Source organism: Sapajus apella, unplaced genomic scaffold (genome assembly GCF_009761245.1).
Source record: "Sapajus apella isolate SASKATOON/1434 unplaced genomic scaffold, GSC_monkey_1.0 scaffold302, whole genome shotgun sequence".
Taxonomy (NCBI): domain Eukaryota; kingdom Metazoa; phylum Chordata; class Mammalia; order Primates; family Cebidae; genus Sapajus; species Sapajus apella.
Genome location: NW_022437242.1, coordinates 924 through 27,314, shown reverse-complemented (window position 1 = coordinate 27,314; position 26,391 = coordinate 924). Strand labels below are relative to the sequence as shown.

Sequence of the window (26,391 nt, the reverse complement as noted above, 5' to 3'; positions counted from 1 at the left end):
TGAAAAGACCAAATCTACGTTTAATAGGCGTACCTGAATGTGACAAAGAGAATGAATCCAAGCTGGAAAACACTCTTCAGGATATTATCCCGGAAAACTTCCCCAAACTAGCAAGGCAGGCAAACATTCAAGTCCAGGAAATACAGACAACACCACAAAGATATTCCTCAAGAGAGCAACCGCAAGGCACATAATCGTCAGATTCACCAGGGTTGAAATGAAGGAGAAAATACTAAGGGCAGCCAGAGAGAAAGGTCGGGTTACCCACAAAGGGAAGCCCATCAGACTCACAGCAGATCTCACAGCAGAAACCCTACAAGCCAGAAGAGAGTGGGGGCCAATATTCAACATGCTTAAAGAAAAGAACTTTCAACCCAGAATCTCCTATCCAGCCAAACTAAGCTTCATAAGTGAAGGAAAAATAAAATCCTTTGGGAACATGCAAGTACTCAGAGATTTCATCATCACCAGGCCAGCTCTACAAGAGCTCCTGAAAGAGGCTCTACACATAGAAAGGAACAACAATTATCAGCTAAACTAAACAGCAAAACACCCAGCTAGGACCAAAATGGCAGTATCAGATTCGCACATAACAATATTAACCCTAAATGTAAATGGACTAAATACCCCAATCAAAAGACACAGACTGGCAAATTGGATAAAAAGCTAAAACCCATCGGTGTGCTGTATCCAGGAAACCCATCTCACATGCAAGGATACACAAAGGCTCAAAATAAAGGGATGGAGGAAAATTTACCAAGCAAATGGAGAGCAAAAAAAAGCAGGAGTTGCAATTCTCATCTCTGATAAATTAGACTTTAAAGCAACAAAGATCATAAGAGACAAAGAGGGACATTACATAAAAAAGGATCAATGCAACAAGAAGAGCTAATGTTCCTAAATATATACGCACCCAATACAGGAGCACCCAGATACATAAGGCAAGTTCTTAATGACTTACAAAGAGACTTAGACTCCCACACAATAATAGTGGGAGACTTTAACACCACATTGTCAATATTAGACAGATCAACCAGACAGAAAATTAACAAGGATATCCAGGACTTGAACTCAGACCTGGACCAAGCAAACCTAATAGACATTTACAGAACTCTCCACCCCAAATCCACAGAATATACATTCTTCTCAGCACCACATCACACCTACTCTAAAACTGACCACATAATTGGGAGTAAATCACTCCTCAGCAAATGCAAAAGAACGGAAATCATAACAAACAGTCTCTCAGACCACAGGGCAATCAAGTTAGAACTCAGAATTCAAAAACTAACCCAGAACCGCACAGCTTCATGGAAACTGAACAATTTGCTTCTGAATGTTGACTGGGTAAACAATGAAATGAAGACAGAAATAAAGATGTTTTTCGAAACCAACGAGAATGAAGACACAACATACCAGAATCTCTGGGACACATTTAAAGCAGTCTCTAGAGGAAAATATATAGCAATAAGTGCCCACATGAGAAGCAAGGAGAGATAAAAAATTGACACCCTATCATCAAACTGAAAGAGCTAGAGGAGCAAGATAAAAAAAACTCAAAGTCTAGCAGAAGACAAGAAATAGCTAAGATCAGAGCAGAACTGAAGGAGATAGAGACATAAAAAACTCTTCAAAAAAATCAATAAATCCAGGAGCTGGTTTTTTGAAAAGATCAACAAAATAGACAGACCACTAGCCAGATTAATAAAAAAGAAAAGAGAGAATAAACAAATTGATGCAATAAAAAATGATAAAGGGGATATCACCACAGATTCCACAGAAATTCAAACCATCATCAGAGATTATTACAAACAACTCTATGAACACAAATAAACAAACCTGGAAGAAATGGATAAATTCCTGGACACTTGCTTCCTCCCAAGCCTGAACCAGGAAGAAGCTGAAACCCTGAAGAGACCCATAACAAGGTCTGAAGTTGAGGCAGCAATTAAGAGCTTACCACCCAAAAAAAGCCCAGGTCCCGATGGGTTCACAGCCGAATTGTACCAGACATACAAAGAGGAGCTGATACCATTCCTTCTGAAACTATTCCAAACAATACAAAAAGAGGGAATTCTTCCCAAATCATTTTATGAGACCAACATCATCCTGATACCAAAACCCGGCAGAGACTCAACAAGAAAAGAAAACTTCAGGCCAATATCCATGATGAATATAGATGCAAAAATCTTCAATAAAATACTGGTAAGCCGATTGCAACAGCACATCAAAAAGCTTATCCACCATGATCAAGTAGGCTTCATCCTGGGGATGCAAGGCTGCCTCAACATACGCAAGTCTATGAACGTAATTCACCACATAAACAGAACCAAAGACAAAAACCACATGATTATCTCAATTGATGCAGAGAAGGCCTTTGACAAAATTCAACAGCCCTTTATGCTAAAAACACTCAATAAGCTAGGTAGTGATGGAACGTATCTCAAAATAATAAAAGCTATTTATGACAAACCAACAGCCAATATCATACTGAATGGGCAAAAACTGGAAGCATTCCCCTGAAATGTGGCACTAGACAAGGATGCCCTCTCTCACCACTGCTATTCAATATAGTATTAGAAGTTCTAGCCAGAGCAATCAGGCAAGAAAAAGAAATAAAGGGCATTCAAATAGGAAAGGAGGAAGTCAAATTGTCTGTATTTGCATATGACATGACTGTATATCTATAAGACCCCATCGTCTCAGCCCAAAATCTCCTGAAACTGATAAGCAAGTTCAGCAAAGTCTCAGGATACAAAATCAATGTGCAAAAATCACATGCATTCCTATACACCAATAACAGACTTAAAGAGAGCCAAATCAAGAACAAACTTCCATTCACGATTGCCACAAAGAGAATAAAATACCTAGGAGTGCAACTAACAAGGAACGTAAAGGACCTCTTCAAGGAGAACTACAAGCCACTGCTCAACGAAATAAGAGAGGACACAAACAGATGGAGAAACATTCCATGTTCATGGTTAGGAAGAATCAATATCATGAAAATGGCCATACTGCCCAAAGTAATTTACAGATTCAATGCTATCCCCATCAAGCTACCAATGACCTTCTTCACAGAACTGGAAAAAACCACCTTAAACTTCATATGGAACCAAAAGAGAGCCCGCATAGCCAAGTCAATTCTAAGCAAAAAGAACAAAGCGGGGGGTATCACACTACCGGACTTCAAACTATACTACAAGGCTACAGTAATCAAAACAGACATATAGACCAATGGAACAGAACAGAGGTCTCAGAGGCAATACCACATATCTACAACCATCTGATCTTTGACAAACCTGACAAAAACAAGCAATGGGGAAAGGAATCCGTGTCCAATAAATGGTGTTGGGAAAGCTGGCTAGCCATGTGCAGAAAGCAGAAACGACCCCTTCCTGACACCTTACACTAAAATTAACTCCAGATGGATTAAAGACTTAAACATAAGACCTAACACCATAAAAACCCTAGAAGAAAATCTAGGCGAAACCATTGAGGACATAGGTGTAGGCAAGGACTTCATGACCAAAACACCAAAAGCATTGACAACAAAAGCCAAAACAGACAAATGGGACCTAATCAAACTCCACATCTTCTGCACAGCAAAAGAAACAGTCATTAGAGTGAATCGGCAACCAACAGAATGGGAAAAAATTTTTGCAGTTTACCCATCTCACAAAGGGCTGATATCCAGAATTTACAAAGAACTAAAACAGATTTACAAGAAAAAAACTAACAAGCCCATTCAAAAGTGGGCAAAGGATATGAACAGACACTTTACAAAAGAAGACATATGTGAGGCCAACAAACATATGAAAAAATGCTCATCATCACTGGTCATCAGAGAAATGCAAATCAAAACAACATTGAGATACCATCTCACACCAGTTAGAATGGCGATCATTAAAAAATCTGGAGACAACAGATGGTGGAGAGGATGTGGAGAAATAGGAACACTTTTGCATTGTTGGTGGGAGTGTAAATTAGTTCAACCATTGTGGAAGACAGTGTGGCGATTCCTCAAGGACCTAGAAATAGAAATTCCTTTTGACCCAGCAATCCCATTACTGTGTATATATCCAAAGGATTACAAATCATTCTACTATAAGGACACGTGCACTCGAATGTTCATTGCAGCACTGTTTACAATAGCAAAGACCTGGAACCAACCCAAATGCCCATCGACGATAGACTGGATAGGGAAAATGTGGCACATATACACCATGGAATATTATGCAGCCATCAAAAATGATGAGTTTGTGTCCTTTATAGGGACATGGATGAACCTGGAAACCATCATTCTCAGAAAACTGACAGAAGAGCAGAAGATCAAACACTGCATGTTCTCACTCATAGGCGGGTTTTGAACAATGAGAACACATGGACACAGGGAGGGGAGCACTACACACTGGGGTCAGTTGGGGGGAAATAGGGAAGGGATGGTGGGGCTTGGGGAGTTGGGGAGAGATAGCAAGGGGAGAGATACCAGATGTAGGTGATGGGGAGGAAGGCAGCAAATCACACTGCCACGTGTGTACCTATGCAACGATTTTGCATGTTCTTCACGTGTACCCCAAAACCTAAAATGCAATAAAATAAATAAATGGGGGCAGGAAAGAAATATCCATGGAATATTAATCAACCATAAAAAAACATCAAATTCTTGAAAAATTAAATGAAATTATATGAAAGTGCAGAAAAATAATGGACAGTTTTAGGCATTAATATTTAATAAAATTTCAGAAAAAGAAAAAAAAAGACCATCCCATAATGATAGAGACTGCTTAGAATTTCTACAGGCTATTGTACTTCCACATGCACACCTAGGTTTTCAAAGTCACTGCTAGGGTAATAAGTTATACAAGGTCTGTGTGATGAATGCAGTATAGTAGGCCATAGCATGAACCTTCCACTCATTCCTGATTTTGCACTTCCCTCCTCTATTGAGGCTGCCATGAGTTTGGGAAATCTATCTTTGTACAAACTGTATCTGAGGAGTGGATATATCAAACTTACCTTAAGCTACAGCTGTGTTGGAGAATGAATCGGTTGATGTATGTAAAGTGTGCATACATCAACTATTTAAAAAATTAATACTTGTGTTGTACTTTGAACATGCATAAAAATTCCCAAGGACATTCACAATCATTGCACATAGACTCTCTCCTCCATACCTACCAAACCTGATGCACATCACCCACTTTCATGTAAGCAACACAAGTTCATGAAAACACTACAGAAAGACGGTACAATTCCTTTCCAAACTCTTATTGATTTTTATACAAAACTGCCTAAAACCTCTTTTTCTGTTAGGAAGGTTCAACCAGAGAAATTCTCTAACAAAAGCAGGGTAAAAAGTATAATCGTTTTGAAAAACTAAGGTATTTCCTTAGCAAAAAAGTAATCCCTGGGAATGAAGGCAAGAGGGAAAACATCATTAGTACAAATACCTAGTGCATGTGAGGTTTAAAACCTCAATGATGGGTTGATAGGTGCAATAAACCACCATGACACATTTATACTTATGTAATAAACCAGTGCTTTCCACACATGTATCTCAGAAGTTAAAATAAAATTAAAACACACAAACACAGAAGGTAGGATACCGTGGCTAATGACTGTAATCCCAGCACATTGATACAATACTTACCAGCTTGCTGCAGTCCTGCAGCTTCCTGTAATTACAGAAAATAAGTTGCTATGAACATCAGACCATGCTGTGCCCTGACTTTCCTGCACTTGGTGACATTAAAAAACAAGATGGAAACTAGTGTTCCATCAAAGAAACCCAAAGGAGGAACAGGGCACACCGACTAATGCTAAAGGCAAGGTTTTCTTGGACGATGTTTCCTTCCAACCATGTTACTTGGCCATTAAGTGATTTTAGTCCCCAAAAGAAAACAAACCTGCTAAGGCAAAAAACTTGTGATCAGAGTGTGTGGTTGATGCTGTCATTTTCTCCCACTGTCTTGAATTGAGTCTCACTTAAGAAGAGACTCTTGTTCAAAACTCCCCCAACCAAGAAAAATCTGTAAGTCATCTACAATTTATATGGGAAAATTGTCATATCTTATATAACATTTTCTGATGCAAAATCAAGAATATAAAGTCAAGAAAGCAATTGTTTAACTCAGACACATCCTGTGGCCTGACATTCATATTTCATTGTACCTTGTCCTCTGCAGCATCCATGGAAGGGTCCTCCTGTTGAAGAGCAGGCCCTAGAAGGATGCAAAGTGACTGGCAGTACCTGGTGGTGTTGCTCATTAACAACTCAGGGGCATACTACGATGTGAGTAAAGGAGGATGGTGGCAGGAAAAGGACAGGAAGAGAAAACAAAGGAAATCAGGGCCTTTGGGTTTGTAGCTCCAGGCCACCTGGAATAGTTCATCTCAAACATGGCACACCACACAGGACAGGCTATGTTTCCCCGCAGCTTTTCAGGGCTCCTCCTTTCTAATCAGACCTCAGCCATCTTGCCCTCCCTTGTTCACCCCTTCCAAGGTCATTTCCTCCCACAACTGACAAGTAATGCTACCCTAACTATGACCCCATCTACAAGATTTTCTACGTGATAAGGAACAAGCTTGATTCAGACAAAATATTACATTATGGCCAACATATGCTATTGTATTTATTTATTTAGCCTTTCTAACAATTTTTATTTTAAGAGATAACAGTGCTATTATATTTATTAACCCTTAAACGAAAATATGAAAATATTCAATGATCCTATCATTTGAAGATAACTGCTATTTAGCATGCAATATTTGTCTTTCCGCTCTTTATTTTCAGCACCTCATGTGTGTTAAATAGGGTTCATTGCTGATCATACACCGGCTCCAGGACTGGGACAGCCCTTTGTGAGTGGGAGAAGGTGTGACGCTGATCCTCTCTAACTGAGCTGTGAAGAATCTAGCTACAAAAGGACCACCTGTCAGGCAACTGCCAGAAGCTATTCATTGTGCCACCAAAGGGAAATCAAGCTGGGTCTGGCCAGCTTCAAGTGTCTGGCCTAACCCTCAAGTTCATCCCTGCTGATCATGTCCTCCCCGGGCTAAGTTGAACATTTCAGGAACTCACTCCTGTTCACTGCCTCTCACTAATTTCTGATGGTTCTGCTGCCATCAACACACAGAAACATGGAGAAGACAAGAAACGAAGTAGCTACTCTTAACAAGCTCTTAGGAAAATGGCTACCATTCAGGCCAGCCATGAAGTCAGAACTCAAGTCCGCATTTAGATGAGGCTTGAACATTCCAGAGATGCCCAGGTAACAGAGTAGAACTCACTCTTCTGGTGTTACACCTTGGCTTCCCCTCCACCTTCATGGCTTTGCTGCCCTCATGCCTTTCTTCTATTCCTCTAAATCATATATCTTGGCAGGCCCTGGCCAAGGCCACAGCCTGCTCTCTCTCTCATAGAGCCCGCTGGGCAGCTATGAATTATACATCCACAATACTGCTAACTCTGATCGCAACCTTTAATCACTCACAGCAGAAAGCCCACTGGGTACCAAACAAAACAACAACAATAACAATAACAAAACAACAACAAAAAACAAAAGCTAAGGATATTCTAGGTATTAAAGAGGGCTTGGGGGAATTGGGTTATGAGGAGATGGCTTCTGAGGTTAACAAGAAACATTTTAAAATCACAAAAGCCTCAGTGTTTTTAATTGTGGGATAAGTACTGACACCTATATAGCAATCAAATTCGATTTATATACAGTAAGTTTCCACAAGATGCATACTCCAAGAAAAAAACTCAAGCTGTACTTTGGCTCAGTTGATATTCATATTTAACCAAAACCCACTGCTTTCCCTTGTTTTTTGCAAGGGCCTTTGGAGGCAAATGAGAACCATTGTCAAGATTGGGTTCAATGGGGACCTAATGCAGCCTGTGTAGTTCCACAGCCGTGTTTGTTTTCACCACCTGCAATGCATGACTGCCCTCCATCCTGCTATGAAGGCAAATGCTCACCAGGCCTCTCAGACCCTGTGTAAACCATGTGGTTCTCTTTTCTTGTTACTGTGTTTCTAAGCTGAACACACAGCAACAACAACTAGGCTAAGGGAGAAAAGGCAGAAACTCTAGATGGCCTGGCACTATTTATTCTGGGACATGTTAGCTGATCAGCATTATGATGCCTGAATAAATAAAGTTGGGGTGATTTCACCCTAAACTTGCTTGCAGGCTCCTCTCTTCCAAGTTTCCCACCAGAACTGGCCATAGCATGAGGCTGTGCCAGGATCTAAATGCACAGAAAGGAGCTCCAGCCCACTCTCCCTGCTCAAGATGGGCCATGGATGATCGATTCTGAGGGACTTGGTAGAAAAGGCTTGTGAAGCATGGAAATGACTAGAGTGAGCCACTCCAATGCCAGAAGGCAATACGAAGGCCTGTAAACAGGTGAGGTTTATTTGAAAACCCAAGTAAAGCAAGGAATTAATAATGAAAAAAAATTAAAATGAGCAGATATCCTGACACAGTTCTGTTTTTGGTACACCTTGAGAATTGGTCTGGGTGTTGACAGAACTTCTTTTAGGTTAATTAAAGTGTCCTTTGCAGGCAGTCAACTGCACACATCATAAGCTTACAAGTTGATTTTCTCCTGTGCCTATAGTAAGGCTGCAATGGTGATGAAAATCCCTGTGGAGAATGTGAACCCTAGTAAATCTGGGAATCTGTATGTATGGAAACCAACACACACAACCCAAGACACAGTGATCATGGCACTGCATGAATTCACAAAAGACCTGGGCCAGCCCTGTGCACAGGATTCCACCCCATCTTCAGAGAATGCAGTTGCTCCCAGGGACTTCAGAATGTGGCTGTTGTTTCTCATCTGCAAAAATCATTTCTCCCATCACTGCCTACGTTCTCATTCACAACAAGAAGCTCAACATAGAAAAAGCCAGAAAGACAGTGCGACATTCCTCATCTTCTGGATTACTTATCAGCATGACAGGAGTTCCCCAATACTTACCAGCTTGCTGCAGTCCTGCAGCTTCCTGTAATGACAGAAAATAAATTGCTATAAGCATCAGACCATGCTGTGTCCTGACTATACTGTAATTGGTGACAATGAAAATCAAAATGGAAAATAGTGTTCAATGAAACAAACCCAAAAGAAGAACAGAGCAAACTGACTCATGCTAAAGGCAAGGTTTTCTTGGACGATGTTTCCTTCCAACCATTTTGCTTGGCCACTAAGTGATCTTAGTCCAAAAAGGAAAGCATCCCTGCTAAGGCAAAAACCTTGTGACCACACAGTGCGTGGTTCTGTCATTTTCTCCCACTGTCTTAAATCGAGTCTCAGTAAAGAAGATACTCTCGCCCAAAGCTCCCCCAACCAAGGAAATTCTGTAAGTTATCTACGATTGATATGGTAAAATTCTCATATCTTATATAAGACTCTCTGATCCTAATCCAAGAAGATAAAGTCAAGAAAGTAACTGTTTCATTCAGACACATTCTGTGGGCTGACATTGACATCCCATTGTACCTCGTCCTCTGCAGCGTCCAAGGAAGGGTCTTCCTGCTGAAGAGCAGACCCTAGAAGGATGTAAAATACCATTAGCAAATTGCTGTGTTGCTCATTAACAATTCAGGGCCATGCAATGATGTGGGTGAAGGAAGAGGGTGGCAGGAAAATGACAGGAGCAGAAAAGAAAAGCAATCAGGGCCTTTGGGTTTGTAGCTCCAGGCAATCACAATGTGAAATATTCCATCTCAAATATGGCACACCACCCAGGGCAAGCTATGTTTCCTGCAGCTTCTCAGGGCTCCACCTTTCTAATCTGACCTGAGCCATCTCGCCCTCCCTTCTTCATCCTTTGCAAAGTCATTTCCTCCCACAATTCACAGGTGGTACTGCTCTGGCCATGACCCCATCTACAAGATTTTGTACTTGATAAGGAACAACCTTGCTTCAGAGGCAATATTGCATTCTGGTAAACATAAGCTAATGTATGTATGTATGTATATATTTTCCATTTCTAACAATTTTTATTTTGAAGGATAAGTGGGCTATAGTATTTTTAACCCTTAGTAAAAAGTTAAACCAAAATACAAAAACATTCAGTGATCCTGTCATTTGAAGATAACACCTACTTAACATGTGGTATTTGTCTTTCCACTCTTTGCTTTCATCTCCTCATGTGTGTCTCATGGGGCCCATTGCTGATGATACTCACTCTGGCTCCAGGACTGGGACAGCCCTTCTTGAGTGGCACAAGGTGGGACACTGATCCTCTCTAACCCAGCTGTGCAGAAGAATCTAGCTACACAAGGACCACCTGTCAGGCGACTGTGAAAACTATTCTTTGTGCCACCATAGAGAGATCAAACCAGGCAGCTACTGTCAAGTGTCTGGCCTAGCTCTTAAGTTCATCCTTGCTGATCATATCCTCTCTGGCCTAAGTTGAACATTTCAGGAACTCACTCCTGTTCACTGTCTCTTACTAATTTCTGGTGGTGCCCCTGCCATCAACACACAGAAACATGGCGAAGACAAAAAACAAAGTAGCTCCTCTTAACAGGCTTTTAGGAAAATGGCCATAATTCAGGCCAGTCATGAAGTCGGGACTCAACTTGGCCTTCAGATGAGGTTTGAACACTCCAGCCATGCCCAGATGATGGTGCAGAGCTCAATCTCCTAATGTTGTACCTTGGTTTCCCACCCCCCACCTTCACTGCTTTGCTGCCATCACTCCTTTCTTCTATTCCTCTAAATCATGTTTCTTGGCAGGCACAGGCCAAGGACACAGCCTGCTCTGATAGAGCCCACTGGGCAGCTGTCTATGAATTCCTAGAGCCCCAATATTGCTAACTCTCATGTCAACCTTTAATGACTCACAGCAGAAAGCCCACTGAGTACCAAAAATCAACAAAAACAACAAAACAAAATAACAAAAGCAAAGGATATTCTAGAGATTAAAGAGGAATAGGGAAATTGGATTATGAGGAGATGGCTTCTGAGGTTAACGAGAAACACTTTACAATCACAAAAGCGTCAGTATTTAAAATCTGTGATAGCTACTGATGCCAAGGTTCAACCAAACGCATACTCCAAGAAAAAAACTCAAGCAATACTTGGCTCAGTTGATATTGATATTTAACCAACACCTACTAATTTCACTTGTTTTTTGCAAGGGCCTTCAGGGGCAATCAAGAACCTCTGTCAAAACTGGGTTCAACAGAGACCTCATGGAGCCTCTGAGGTTCCAAAGCCATGTTTCTTTTCCGAAACATGCAATGCATGACCACCCTCCAGCCTCCTAGGAAAGCAAGGGCTTATCTGGACTCTAAGATCCTGTGCAAACCAGGTGGTTCTTTTTCACGTTGCTGTGTTTTGAAGCTGGGCACACAGCAACAAGGACTAGGCAGAAGGAAAAAAGACGAGAACTCGAAACAACCCTGACGCTATCTATTCTGGGCCACATTAGCCAATGGGCAGTATAAGGCCTCAATGAAGAAAGTTGGGGTGATTTCACCCTAACCCTGCTTGCAGGCTCCTCTCTTCTCAGTTTCCCACCAGAACTGGCCATAATATGAGGCTATACCAGGATCTAAATGAACAGAAAGGAGCCCAGCACACTCTCCCTGCTCAAAATGGGCCGCGGCCAATCAATTCTGATGGCTTTGGTGAAAAAGGCTTGCAAAGAATGGAAAGGGCTAGAGTGAGCCACACCAGTGACAGGAGGAAATATGAAAGGCTGTAAATGGATGAGGTTTATTTGAAAACCAAGCAAGCAGGGAATTGTGAATGAAAAAAATAAAATAAGCAGAGATCCTCACACAATTCTGTTTTTTAGTATGCCTTGAGAATTGGCTTGGACATGGACGGAACATTTTCTCAGTTAATTAAAATGTCTTTTGCATGCAATCAACTGCACACATCGTAAGCTGCCAAGTTAACTTTTTCCTATAGTAAGAATGCAGTGCTGATAAAATCCCTGTGGAGAACATGAATACTAGAAAATCTGGGGATCTGTATGTATGGAAACCAAAACACACACCCCAAGACACAGTGACCATGCCACTGCATGAATTCACAGAACACCTGGGACGGTCCCATGCACAGGATCCCATCCCACCTTCAGAGAATGCAGTTGCACCCAGGGACTGCAGAATGTGATCATTGTTCCTTATCTGGTAAAATGATTTCTCCTACGGCTGCCTACATCCGATTTCACAACCGGAAGCTCAACTCAGGCTGCCCGTCTACAGGAAAGCCAGTGACACAGTGCCACATTCCCTATCTTCTGGATTACTCACCAGTATGACAGGGGTTCCCCAACACTTACCGGCTTGCTGCAGTCCCAGAGATTCCTGTAATGACAAAAAATAAATTATGAGCATCAGACCATGCTGTGTCCTTACATTCCCGCCCTCAAAGAAACCCAAAAGAAGAACAGAGCACAGCAACTCACACTAAAGACAAGGTTTCTGGGACAATGTTGCTTTCGAACCATGTTGCTTGGACATTAAGTGATCTTTGGCCCAAAAAGAAAACAGACCTGCTGAGGCAAAAGCTTGAGACCACACAGTGTGTGGTTGATGCTGTCACTTTCTCCCACTGTCTTAATCAAGTCTCAGTCAAGAAGGGACTCTTGCTCAAAACTCCCCCAATGAAGGGAATTCTGTAACTCATCTACAGTTTATATGGCAAAATTCTCATATCTTATATAAGATTCTCTGCTCCCAATTCAAGAAGATAAAGTCAAGAAAGCAACTCTTTCACTCAGACACATTCTGTGGCCTGATAATCACATCCCATTGTACCTTGTCCTCTGCAGCATTCATGGAAGTGTCTTCCTGCTGAAGAGCAGGCCCTAGAAGGATGCAAAGTGACCATCAGCAACTTGGTGGCATTGCTCATTGACAATTTAGGGACATGCTATGATTTGGGTGAGGGAGGAGGGTGGCAGGAAAATGACAGGAGCAGAAAAGAAAGAAAATCAGGGCCTTTAGGTTTGCAGCTCCAGGCCACCACAATGTAAAATATTCTATCTCAAACACGGCACACCACCCAGGGCAGGCTATGTTTCCCTGCAGCTTCTCAGGACTCCTCCTTTCTAAATCTGACTTGTGCCATCTTCCCTTCCCTTCTTCACCCCTTGAAAAATCATTTCCTCTCACAATTCACAAGTGGTCCTGCTCTGGCCATCACCACATCTACAAGACTTTATACTTGATAAGGAACAACCTTGCTTCAGAGACAATATTACATACTGGCCAACATATGTTATGGTATTTATTTATTTATTTACTTATTTATATTTCCTTTCTAACAATTTTTATTTTAGAAGATAATAGTGCTATTGTATTTATTAATCCTAAGTAAAAAGTTAAACCAAAATATGAAAATGCTCAATGATCCCATCATTTCAAGAATATCCCTAATCAGCATGTGGTATTTGTCTTTCCACTCTTTATTTTCATCGTGTCACGTGTGTTACACAGAGTCTGTTGCTGATCATACTCACACAGGCTCCAGGACTGGGACAGCCCTTCTTGAGTGGCACAAGGTGGGACGCTGATCCTCTCTAACCCAGCTGTGCAGAAGAATCTAGCTACACAAGGACCACTGGTCAGGTGACTGACAGAAGCTATTCTTTGTGCCACCACAGGGAGGTCAAGCCAGGCAACTACCCTCAAGTGTCTGACCTAACACTCAAGTTCGTCCCTACCGATCATGTGATCTCTGGGCCAACCTGAACATTTCATGAACACACTCCTGTTCACTATCTCACTAATTGTTGGTGGGGCCCCTGCCATCAATACACAGAAACATGGAGAAAACAAGAAACAAAGCTGCTCCTCTATCCATGCTTTTAGAATGATGGCCGATATTCAGGCCAGCCATGAAGTCGGAGCTCATCTCTGCCTTCAGATGAGGCTTGAACACTCTGGCCTTGCCCAGGTGGTGGTGTAGAACTCACTCTCCTGATGTTGCACCTTGGTTTCCCCTCCACCTTCATGGCTTTGCTGACCTCACTCCTTCCTTCCATTCCTCTAAATGACGTTTTCTGACAGGCTCAGGCAAAGGCCACAGACTGCTATCTCTCTCTCTCACTGAGAAACCTGGGCAGCTGTCTATCAATTCTTAGAGCCTCAATGTTGCTAACACTGATCTCAACCTTTAATCCCTCATAGCAGAAAGTCCACTGGGTGCCAAACAACATCATCATCAACAACAATAATAACAACAAAACGTAACAAAAGCAAAGAATATTCTAGGGATTAGAGAAATAGAAGAATTAAGTAACAAGGAGATGGCTTCTGAGGTTAGTGAGAAACATTTTAAAATCACAAATGCCTCGGTTTTTTAAAATGCAGGATAAATACTGACACCTACACAGCTATCAAATCCAATTTAAATATAACAAGTTTCCACCAAATGCATGTTACAAGAAAGAAACGCAAGCTATACTTTGGCTCAGCTGATATTCATTTTTAACGAAAACCCACTGCTTTCCCTTTCTGTTTGCAAGGGACTTCAGAGGAAAGCAAGAACATTTCTCAAGAATGGGTGCAATGGGGACCTCATGGGGCCTCTGTGGTTCCATAGCCATGTTTCTTTTTCTAAACCTGCAAAGCATGACCAGCCTCCATCCTGCTACGAAGGCAAATGCTCACCCTGACTCTCAGACCCTGTGAAAACCACGTGGCTGTCTTTTCTCTTTGCTGTGATCCTCAGCCGAGCACGCAGCAGCCAGGACTAGGCTGAGGGAGAAAAGGCTGGAACTCCAGATATCGCTGGCACTCTCTATTCATGGCCATATTAGCCAATGGGCATTATAAGGCCTCAATGAAGAAACTTGGGGTGATTTCACCCTAAACCTGCCTGAAGCCTACTCTCTTACCAGTTTCCCACCAGAACTGGCCATAGCATCAGGCTGTACCAGGGTATAAATGCACAGAAACAAGCCCCGGCCCATTCTGCCTGATCAAGATGGGCCATGGATGACCCATTCTGAGGGCTTTGGTGGAAAAGCCTTGTGAAGAACAGACATGGCTAGAATGAGCCACTCCGGTGACAGGAGGAAACAAGAAAGCCTGTAAATGGATGAGGTTTATTTGAAAACCAAGCACAGCAGGGAATTGTGAATGAAAAAAATAAAATAAGCAGAGATCCTCAAACAGTCCTGTTCTTTTGGCACGCCTTGAGAATTGGCCTGGGTATGGATGGAACATTTTCTGGGTTAAAACACCTTTTGCATGCAATCAACTGCACTCATCATAAGCTCCCAGGTCGACTTTTTCCTGTGCCTATAGTAAGAATGCAGTGCTGATAAAATCCCTGTGGTGAACGTGAATACTAGAAAACCTGAGGATCTGTATGTATGGAAACCAAAACACACAACCCAAGACACAGTGACCATGGCACTGCATGAATTCACAAAAGACCTGGGACGGTCCCATGCACAGGATCCCACCCCACTTTCAGAGAACCCAGTTGCACCCAGGGACTGCAGAATGTGACCGTTGTTCCTTATCTGGTAAAATCATTTCTCCTGCAGCTGCCTACGTCCGCTTTCACAACAGGAAGCTCAACTCAGGCTGCCTGTCTACAGGAAAGCCAGTGACACAGTGCCACATTCCTCATCTTCTGGATTACTCACCGGTATGACAGGGGTTCCCCAACACTTACTGGCTTGCTGTAGTCCCACAGCTTCCTGTAATGACAGAAAATAAACTGTTATGAGCATCAGAGTATGCTGTGCCCTGACTTTCCTGTACTCAAAGAAACCCAAAAGAACAGAGCACACTGACTCATGCTAAAGACAAGGTTTCCGGGACAATGTTTCTTTCCAACCATGTTGCTTGGACATTAAGTAATTTTTGTCCCAAAAACACAACAGACCTGCTAAGGCAAAAAGCTTGAGACCACACAGTGTGTGGTTGATGCTGTCATTTTCTCCCACTGTCTTAAATAAAGTCTTAGTCAAGAAGGGACTCTCGGGCAGACCTGGGGAAGATGGCTGAATATGAACAGCTCAGGATTGCAGCTCACAGTGAAAGCACAGAGGGTGAGTGGACGCTGCATTTCCAGATGGATTTTTACTGCCCACAAACCAGGAGATTCCCAGGTAGAGGAGCCCCACGGGTTGCCAGCGGCTGTTTTTCTGGTGCGGATGTTTTGGCCGCCACGGCTGCTTTGCAGGCAACCAGCGTGACGGTTCTCCGTACAAAAAACAGTGGTTTGGGTGCCCTCTTAGCTGGTGATTAGAGCTCCAGGAAGGCAGATGGCCCATTCATCTGATTTAAAAGGGGACTGAAATAGGGAGCCAGGCCAGGAGATTCCTGAGAAAAAAAAACCACCAGGAATCTCAGCACCACTGTTTCAACAGGCACAGTGAGTCGCCGCACAGGAAATCGCACAGATCCTGGTGCCTTTTCAACAGGCGACAGGAACACCTGGGAGTCAACCATTCAACTAAAAAAAAAAAAAAGACTCTTAGGCAGGGAGCCAGGTGATCAGGCTCTGCTGGTCCCACTCCACCCCACAAAAAAAAAAAAAAAAAAAAAAAAAACAGTAATTGAAAATGCTCTGGCTTGAGAGTTTCACAGAAAGTACAGGGGAACCTGGGAGGGTCCAGCTCAGTGGGGGAGGGGCGTCCGCCATGACTGAGGCACTCCACCACTATGGAGGCAGTCTGCCATTGCCAAGGCAACGTGCGACTACAGAGAGAGTCCGCTATTACAGAGGCAGGCCACCATTGCCGAGGTAGTTCCAACTACACCCATATAAACAGGACTGCAGGGAAGTCCACATGGCAGCTGGGCGGAGCCCACAGCAGCACAGCAAAGCCTCTGTAGGCAAACAGTGACTAGGCTGCCTCCTGGCTGGGCAGTACAGCCCCGAAAAAAAAAAAGGCAGCAGCACAACGGAAACTCAAAAACAAAGCCCTAACTCCCTGGGACAGAGCATTTGGGAAAAAATAAAAAAGGGAGTTTATGAGTTCTGCTGCAGAAGACTTAAACGTACCTGCCCAGCAGCTCTGAATGAACAACGGAGCTCACAGCTCAGCACTGGAGCTCCAATAAAGGACAGACTGTCTCCTCAAGCAGCTCCCTGACACCATATATCCAGAGTCTCTTCATAGAAGAGAGAACAGACTGACATTTGGTGGGTATCCGTCTGAGTTAAAGATCACAGAAGAAGGAACTGGTAACAACCCTTACTGTTCTGCAGCTGCTGCAGGTGATCCCCAGGAAAGCAGGGCCTGGAGCCGACCTCAGCAGTCCTTCAGCAGAGGGGCCAGGCTGTTAGAAGGAAAACTAAGAAACAGAAATAACTTCATCATCCGCAAACTTGAAGTTCACTCAGAGGCCCAATCTGAAAGTCAGCAACTACAAAGACAACAGGTGGATAAATCCACAAAGATGGGAAGAAACCAGCACAAAACGGATGAAAACACCCAAAACCAGAACACCTCTCCTCCTAAAAGGGATCACAACTCCTCACCAGCAAGGGAACAAAATTGGATGGAGAATGAGTGTGATGAAATGACAGAATCAGACTTCAGAAGGTGGGTAGTAAGAAACTTCTGTGAGCTAAAAGAACATGTTCTAACCCAATGCAAAGAAACTAAGAACCTTGAAAAAAGATTTGACGAAATGCTAATGAGAATGGACAACTTAGAAAGGAATATAAGTGAATTGATGGAGCTGAAAAACACAACACGAGAACTTCACGAAGCATGCGCAAGTGTCAACAGCCAAACTGACCAAGCAGAAGAAAGGATATCAGAGGTTGAAGATCAACTCAATGAAATAAAACGAGAGGGCAAGAATAGATAAAGAAGAGTAAAAATGAATGAACAAAGTCTCCAAGAAATGTGGGACTATGTGAAAAGACATAATCTACGTTTGATAGGTGTACCTGAATGTGATGAAGAGAATGAATTCAAGCTGGAAAATACTCTTCAGGATATTTTCCAGGGCAACTTCCCCAACCTAGCAAGGCAGGCCAATATTCAAGTCCAGGAAATACAGACAACACCACAAAGGTATTCCTCAAGAAGAGCAACCCCAAGGCACATAATCGTCAAATACACCAGGTTTGAAATGAAGGAGAAAACGCTAAGGGCAGCCAGAGAGAAAGGTCGGGTTACCCACAAAGGGAAGCCCATCAGACTCACAGCAGACCTCTCAGCAGAAACCCAACAAGCCAGAAGCGGGGGGGCAATATTCAACATCCTTAAAACAAAAGAACTTTCAACCCCAAATCTCATATCCAGCCAAACTAAGCTTCATAAATGAAGGAAAAATAAAATCCTTGCCAACAAGCAAGTACTCAGAGATTTCGTCACCACCAGGCCTGCTTTACAAGAGCTCCTGAAAGAGGCTCTACACACAGAAAGGAACAACCAGTACCAGCCACTCCAAAAACATACCAAATGGTAAAGAGCATCAACACAATGAAGAATCTGCATCAACCAACGGGCAAAACAGCCAGCTAGCATCAAAATGGCAGTATCAAATTCACACATAACAATACTAACCCTAAATGTAAATGGACTAAATGCACCAATCAAATGGCACAGATTGGCAAATTGGATGAAAACCCAAAACCCATCAGTGTGCTGTATCCAGGAAATCCATCTCATGTGCAAGGATACACAAAAGCTCAAAATAAAGGGATGGAGGAAGATTACCAAGCAAACGGAGAGCAAAAAAAAGCAGGAGTTGCAATATTCCTCTCTGATAAAATAGACTTTAAAGCAACAATGATGAAAAGAGACAAAGAAGGACATTACATAATGGTAAAAGGACCAATGCAACAAGAAGAGCTAACGATTCTAAATACATACGCACCCAATACAGAGCATACAGATACATAAGGCAAGTTTTTCATGACTCACAAGGAGACTTAGACTCCCACACAAAAATAGCGGGAGACTTTAACACCCCATTGTCAATATTAGACAGATCAACAAGACAGAAAATTAACAAGGATATCTAGGACTTGAACTCAGATCTGGAACAAGCAAATCTCAGAACTCTCCACCCCAAATCCACAGAATGTACATTTTTCTCAATACCACATCACACCCACTCTAAAATTGACCACATAATTGGAAGTAAAACACTCCTCAGCAAATGCAAAAGAACGGAAATTATAACAAACACTCTCTCAGACCACAGTGCAATCGAGTTAGAACTCAGAATGCAGAAACTAACTCAGAACCACACAGCTTCATAGAAACTGAACAACAGGCTCTTGAATGTTGACTGTATAAACAAGGAAATGAAGGCAGAAATAAAGATGTTCTTCAAAACCAACGAGAATGAAGACACAACATACCAGAATCTCTGGGACACATTTAAAGCAGTCTGTAGAGGAAGATATATAGCAATAAGAGCCCACATGAGAAGCAAGGAGAGATCTAAAATTGACACCCTAGCATCAAAATTGAAAGAGCTAGAAGGGGAAGCTAAAAAAAAAAAAACCTCAAAACCCAGCAGAAGACAAGAAATACCTAACATCAGAGCAGAACTGAAGGAGATAGAGACACAAAAACCCTTCAAAAAGTCAATAAATCCAGGAGCTGGATTTTCGAAAAGATCAACAAAATAGACCACTAGCAAGATTAACAAATGAGAAAAGAGAGAATAAACAAATTGATGCAATAAAAAACGATAAAGGAGGTATCACCACAGATTCCACAGAAATTCAGAAAATCATCAGAGATTATTACAAAAACTCTATGCACATAAACAAGTAAACCTGGAAGAAATGGATAAATTCCTGGACACTTCCTTCCTCCCAAGCCTAAATCAGGAAGAAGTTGAAACCCTGCATACACCAACAACAAGGTCTGAAGTTGAAGCAGCAATTAAGAGCTTACCACCCCAAAAAATCCCACGTCAAGATGGGTTCACAGCCGAATTCTACCAGACATACAAAGAGGAGCTGGTACCATTCCTTCTGAAACTATTCCAAATAATCCAAAAATAGAGAATCCTTCCCAAATCATTTTATGAGACCAACATCATCCTGATACCAAAACCCGGCAGAGACTCAACAAGAAAAGAAAACTTCAGGCCAATATCCATGACGAACATAGATGCAAAAATCTTCAACAAAATACTGGTAAGCCAATTGCAACAGCACATCAAAAAGCTTATCTGCCATGAACAAGTAGGCTTCATTCCAGGGGTGCAAGGCTGGTTCAACATAGGCAAGTCTATGAACATAATGCACCACATAAACAGAACCAAAGACAAAAACCTCATGATTATCTCAATGGATGCAGAGAAGGCCTTTGACACAATTCAACAGTGCTTCATGATAAAATCCCTCAATAAACTACGTATTGACAGAACGTATCTCAAAATAATAAAAGCTATTTACTACAAACCAACAGCCAATAACATACTGAATGGGCAAAACCTGGAAGCATTCCCTTTGAAATCTGGCACTAGACAAGGATGCCCTCTCACCACTCGTATTCAATATAGTACTGGAATTTCTAGCCAGAGCAATCAGGCAAAAAAGGAAATAAAGAGTATTCAAACAGGAAAGAAGGAAGTCAAATTGTCTCTATTTGCAGGTGACATGATTGTGTATCTAGAAGACCCCATTGTCTCAGCCCAAAAGCTCCTGAAACTGATAAGCAACTTCAGCAAAGTCTCAGGATACAAAATCAATGTGCAAAAATCACAAGCATTCCTATACAACAATAACAAACTTAAAGAAAGCCAAATCAAGAATGAACTGCCATTCACAATTGCTACAAAGAGAATAAAATACCTAGGAATACAACTAACAAGGAATGTAAAGGACCTCTTCAAGAAGAACTACAAGCCACTGCTCAATGAAATCAGAGAGGACACAAACAGATGGAGAAACATTCCATGTTCATGGTTAGGAACAATCAATGGCGAGAAAATGGCCATACTGCCCAAAGTAATTCACAGATTCAATGCTACCAATGACCTTCTTCAGAGAACTGCAAAACACACCTTAGACTTCATATGGAACCAAAAGAGAGCCCGCATAGACAAGTCAATACTAAGCAAAAAGAACGAAGTGGGAGGCATTATGCTACCGGACTTCAAACAAAACTACAAGGCTACAGTAATCAAAACAGCACCGTACTCGTACCAAAACAGAGATACAGACCAATGGAACAGAACAGAGGCCTCGGAGGCAACACAACATATCTACAACCATCCGATCTTTGACAAACCTGACAAAAACAAGCAATGGGGAAAGAATTCCCTGTTTAATAAATGGTATTGGGAAAACTGGCTAGCCATGTATAGAAAGCAGAAACTGGATTCCTTCCTGACGCCTTACACTAAAATTAACTCCAGATGAATTAAAGACTGAAACATAAGACCTAACACCATAAAAACCCTAGAAGAAAATCTAGGCAAAACCATTAAGGACATAGGCTAGAGCTTCATGACCAAAAGACCTAAAGCATTGGCAACAAAAGCCAAAATAGACAAATGGGACTTATTCAAACTCCACCGCTTCTGCACAGCAAAAGAAACAGTCATTAGAGTGAATCGGCAACCAACAGAATGGAAAAAAAATTTTTGCAGTCTACCCATCTGACAAAGGGCTGATATCCAGAATTTACAAAGAACAAAACCAGATTTACAAGAAAAAAAAAAAAAACAAACAAGCAGGTGAAGGATATGAACAGACACTTTACAAAAGAAGACATACATGAGGCCAACAAACATATGAGAAAATGCTCATCATCACTGGTCATTAGAGAAATGCAAAACAAAACTACATTGAGATATCATCTCACGCCAGTAAGAATGGCAATCATTAAAAAATCTAGAGACAACAGATGCTGGAGAGGATATGGAGAAATAGGAAGACTTTTTACACTGTTGGTGGGAGTGTAAATTAGTTCAACCATTGTGGTAGACAGTGTGGCGATTCTTCAAGGACCTAGAAATAGAAATTCCATTTGACCCAGCAATCCCATTACTGGGTATATATCCAAAGGATTATAAATTGTTCTACTATAAGGACACGTGTACACGAATGTTCATTGCAGCACTCTTTAAAATAGCAAAAGACCTGGAACCAACAAAAACGCCCATCGATGATAGACTGGACAAGGAAAATGTGGCACATATACACCATGGAATATTATGCAGCCATCAAAAATGATGATTTCGTGTCCTTTATAGGGATATGGATGAACCTGGATACGATCATTCTCAGCAACCTGACACAAGAACAGAAAATCAAACACCGCATGTTCTCACTCATAGGCGGGTATTGAACAATGAGAACACATGGACACAGGGAGGAAAGCACTACACACTGGGGTCTGTTGGGGAAAAACGGGGGAGAGACAGTGAGGCGTAGGGAGTTGGGGAGAGACAGCATGGGGAGAAATGCCAGATATAGGTGAAGTGGAGGAAGGCAGCAAATCACACTGCCATGTGTGAACCTATGCAAGAATCTTGCATGTTCTTCGCATGTACCCCAATACCTAAAATGCAATAAAAAAATAAGGGACTCCTGCTCAAAACTCCCCCTCTACCAAGAGAAATCGGTAAGTCATCTACAGTTTATATGGTAAAATTCTCATATCTTATGTAGGATTCTCTGATCCCACTTCCAAAAGATAAAGTCAAGAAACCAACTGTTTCACTCAGACACATCCTGTGGCCTGACGATCACATCCCATTGTACCTCGTCCTCTGCAGCATCCAAAGAAGTGTCTTCTGGCTGAAGAGCAGGCCCTAGAAGGATGCAAAGTGACCATGAGCAATTTGGAGGCATTGCTCGTTGACATCAGGGGCATGCCACGATTTGGGTGAGGGAGGAGGATGGCAGGAAAACGACAGGAGCAGAAAAGAAAGGGAATCAGGGCCTTTGGTTTTGTAGCTCAAGGTCACCACAATGCGAAACAGTCCATCTCAAACATGGCACACCACCCAGGGCAGACTATGTTTCCCTGCAGCTTCTCATTACCATCTGACCTGAGCCATCTTGCCCTCCCTTCTTCATTCCTTGCAAAGTCATTTCCTCTCACAATTCACAAGTGGTGCTGCTCTGGCCATTACCCACCTACAGGATTTTGTACTTCATAAGGAACAACCGTGCCTCAGAGACAATATAACATTCTGTCCAACATATGCTGTGGTATTTATTTATTTTTTTACTTACTTATTTATATTTCTTTTCTATCAATTTCTACTTTAAAAGATAATACTGCCGTTGTATTTATTAATCGTAAGTAAAAAGTTAAACCAAAACATCAAAATGCTCAATGATCCTATCATTTTAAGAATATTCCTAATCAGCATGTGGTATTTGTCTTTCCACTCTTTATTTTCATCCCCTCCTGTGTGTTACAAGGAGTCTGTTGCTGATCATACAAAGACAGGATCCAGGACTGGGACAACTCTTCTTGAGTGGCACAAGTGGGACGCTGATCCTCTCTAATCCAGCTGTGCAGAAGAACCTAGCCACACAAGGGCCACCTGTCAGGTGACTGCCAGAAGCTATTTTTTGTGCCACCACAGGGAGATCAAGCCAGGCAACTACCCTCAAGTGTCTGGCCTAACCCTCAAGTTCGTTCCTACCGATCATGTCATCTCTGGGCCAAGCTGAACATTTCAGAAACACACTCCTGTTCACTTTCTCACTAATTCTTGGTGGGTACCCTGCCATCAACACACACAAAAAAATGGAGAAGGCAAGAAATAAGGCTGCTTTTGTGTCCATGCTTTTAGAATTGATGGCCAATATTCAGGCCAGCCATGAAGTTGGAGCTCATCTCTGCCTTCAGATGAGGCTTGAACATTCTAGCTGTGCCCAGGTGATGGTGTAGAACTCACTCTCCTGATGTTGCACTTTGGTTTCCCCTCCACCTTCATGGCTTTCCTGTCCTCATTCCTTCCTTCTATTCCTCTAAATCATGTTACCTGGCAGGCACAGGCCAAGGTCATAGCCTGCTCTCTCTCTTTCTCACAGACAAACCTGGGCAGTTGCCTATGAATTCCTAGAGACTCAATGTTGCTAACGCTGATGTCAACCTTTAATCCCTCACAGCAGAAAACCTACGGGGTACCAAACAGCAACATCAACAACAACAATAATAACAACAAAATGTAACAAAAGCAAAGAATCTTCTAGGGATTAAAGAGGAATAGGGGAATCAGGTAATGAGCAGATGGCTTCTGAGGTTAGCTAGAAACATTTTTAAATCACAAACGCCTGTGTTTTAAAATGTGGGATAAACACTGACACCTACACACCTATCAAATCCAATTTAGATAGAGTAAGTTTCCACCAAATGCATATTCCAAGAATGAAACTCAAGCTATACTTTGGCTCAGCTTATACATATATTTAACCAAAATCCACTGCTTTCCCTTGCTGTTTGCAAGGGACTTCAGAGGAAAGCAAGAACATTTCTCAAGAGTGGGTACAACGGGGACCTAATAGAGCCTCTGCGGTTTCACAGCCAAGTTTCTTTTCCTAAACGTGCAAGGCATGACCTATCCATCCTGCTAGGAAGGCAAGTGTTAACCCTGCCTCTCAGACCCTGTGCAAACCACGTGGCTGTCTTTTCTCTTTGCTGTGTTCCTGTCCGAGCACACGCAACCAGGACTAAGCCAAGGGAGGAAAGGCTGGAACTCCACATATCCCTGACACTCTCTATTCTTGGCCATATTAGCTGATGGGCAGTATAAGGCCTCAATGAAGAAAGCTGGGGTGATTTCACCCTAACTCTGCTTGCAGGTTCCTCTCTTCTCAGTTTCTCACCAGAACTGGCCATAGCTTTAGGCTGTACCAGGGTCTACATGCACAGAAAGGAGCTCGGCTCACTCTCCCTATTCAAGATGGGCCATGGACGATTAATTCTGAGGGCTTTGGTGGAAAAGGCTTGTGAAGATTGGAAGCGGCTAGAGTGAGCCACTCCAGTGACAGGAGGAAACAGAAAAGCCTGTAAATGGATCAGGTTTATTTGAAAACCAAGCACAGCAGGGAATTGTGAATGAAAAAAATAAAATGAGCAGAGATCCTCAAACAGTTCTGTTCTTTTGGTACACCTTAATAATTGGCCTGGGTATGGATGGAACATTTTCTGGGTTAAAGCACCTTTTGCATGCAATCAACTGCACACATCGTAAGCTCCCAAGTTGACTTTTTCCTGTGCCTATTGTAAGAATGCAGTGCTGATAAAATCCCTGTGGAGAACGTGAATACTAGAAAATCTGAGGATCTGTATGTATGGAAACCAAAACACACAACCCAAGACACAGTGACCATGGCACTGCATGAATTCACAAAAGACCTGGGACGGTCCCATGCACAGGATCCCACCCCACCTTCAGAGAATGCAGTTGCACCCAGGGACTGCAGAATGTGACCATTGTTCCTTATCTGGTAAAATCATTTCTCCTGCAGCTGCCTACGACCACTTTCGCAACAGGAAGCTCAACTCAGGCTGCCTGTCTGCAGGATAGCCTGTGACACAGTGCCACATTCCTCATCTTCTGGATTACTCACCGGTATGACAGGGGTTCCCCAACACTTACTGGCTTGCTGCAGTCCCACAGCTTCCTGTAATGACAGAAAATAAATTCTTATGACCATCAGACCATGCTGTGTCCTTACTTTCCTGCCCTCAAAGAAACCCAAAAGAACCGAGCACACTGACGCATGCTGCAGACAAGGTTTTTGAACGATGTTTCTTTCCACCATGTTGCTTGGACATTAAGTGAATTTTGTCCTAAAAAGACAACAGACCTGCTAAGGAAAAAAAGCTTGCCACCACAGTGTGTGATTGATGCTGTCACTTTCTCCCACTGTCTTAAATCGAGTCCCAGTCAAGAAGGGACTGTTGCTCAAAACTCCCCCAACCAAGGGAATTCTGTAAGTCATCTACAGTTTATATGGTAAAATTCTCGTATCTTATATAAGATTCTCTGATCCCAATTCAAGAAGATAAAGTCAAGAAAGCAACTGTTTCACTCAGAGACATCCTGTGGCCTGACAATCACATCCCATTGTACCTCGTCCTCTGCAGCATCCACAGAAGTGTCTTCCTGCTGAAGAGCAGGCCCTAGAATGATGCAAAGTGACAATCAGCAATGTGGTGGCATTGCTCATTGACAATTCAGGGACATGCCATGATTTGGGTGAGGGAGGAGGGTGGCAGTAAAATGACAGGAATAGAAAACAAAGGGAATCAGGGCCTTTGGGTTTGTAGCTCCAGGCCACCACAATGTGAAACATCCATCTCAAACATGGCACACCACCCAGGGCAGGCTATGTTTCCTGCAGCTTCTCAGGACTATCTGACCTGAGCCATATTGCCCTCCCTTCTTCATCCTTTGCAAAGTCATTTCCTCTCACAATTCACAAGTGGTGCTGCTCTGGC

The 26,391-nt window shown here is 42.5% G+C and overlaps 1 long non-coding RNA gene across 1 annotated transcript; it reads right to left on the bottom strand.

Moving 5' to 3' along the window:
• Positions 1–12,802: 12,802 nt before the first annotated feature.
• Positions 12,803–26,102, bottom strand: LOC116545605. The gene is made up of 3 exons (XR_004266372.1): positions 26,024–26,102; positions 25,547–25,571; positions 12,803–12,840 (listed from the first exon to the last, which is right to left on the bottom strand). It is a non-coding gene; the product is annotated as an uncharacterized LOC116545605 (long non-coding RNA).
• Positions 26,103–26,391: the final 289 nt, after the last annotated feature.